Raw genomic sequence first — 1091 nt, 5'->3', positions numbered from 1 at the left:
AAAAAAAAAAAAAAAAAAAAAAAAAAAGAAAGAAAAAAAAAAAGTTCGTTGTCATGTTAGTGTGAAAATCCTTATAAGATATTCACAGAGCAATGGTAACCATAAAATAGTTTGGTTAATGAATAAGCATAAACTGATCAGTAGAATAGGGTCTTAGGAAGCTACTGTATAATTCAAGTTTTACAGACATTTGTATTTCTGTGTGTGCGTGTGTGTGTGTGTGTGTGTGTGTGTGTGTGTGTGTGTGTGTGTGTGTGTGTGTGTGTGTGTGTGTGTGTGTGTGTGTGTGTGTGTTTATGCACACACCAACCCACACACACACACACACACATATATATATATATATATATATATATATATATATATATATATTCATATATTGTAGAATAGGTATGAATGAAAATGAATATCTTCACAATACAAGAGATTTATTTGGCCTGTGTCGATTATATCTTGGTCAGAAATACGTATTTCTGACGAACATATAATCGCAACCAGTCGAATCTTGTATTATGAACATTTGCCATGAATACGGTCCATATTCATATATATGTGCGTGTATATATGTGTGTGTGTGTGTGTGAGAGAGAGAGAGAGAGAGAGAAAGAGAAAGAGAAAGAGAAAGAGAAAGAGAGTGAGAGAGAGAGCGAGATAGAGCAAGAAAGAGCAAGAGAGAGAGAGAGCGAGAACAAGAGAGAGAGAGAGATATATGCATAAATATATATATATATAGATAGATAGATAGATAGATAGATATGTAGATATATAAATATATAAATAATATGAATAAGTATATATCTATATATATGATATACATACATACATATATATATATATATATATATATATATATATATATATGCATATAAGTGTGTGTATGTATGTATATGTATAAATATATATATATATATATATATATATATATATATATATGTGTGTGTGTGTGTGTGTGTGCATATAAGTGTGTGTGTGTGTGTATGTATATATATATATATATATATATATATATATATATATATATATGTGTGTGTGTGTGTGTGTGTGTGTGTGTGTGTGCATATAAGTGTGTGTGTGTGTGTGTATATATAATA

This window comes from Penaeus chinensis, chromosome 30 (assembly GCF_019202785.1).
Source record: "Penaeus chinensis breed Huanghai No. 1 chromosome 30, ASM1920278v2, whole genome shotgun sequence".
Classification (NCBI taxonomy): Eukaryota; Metazoa; Arthropoda; class Malacostraca; order Decapoda; family Penaeidae; genus Penaeus; species Penaeus chinensis.
Note: the sequence above shows the minus strand (reverse complement) of the source record.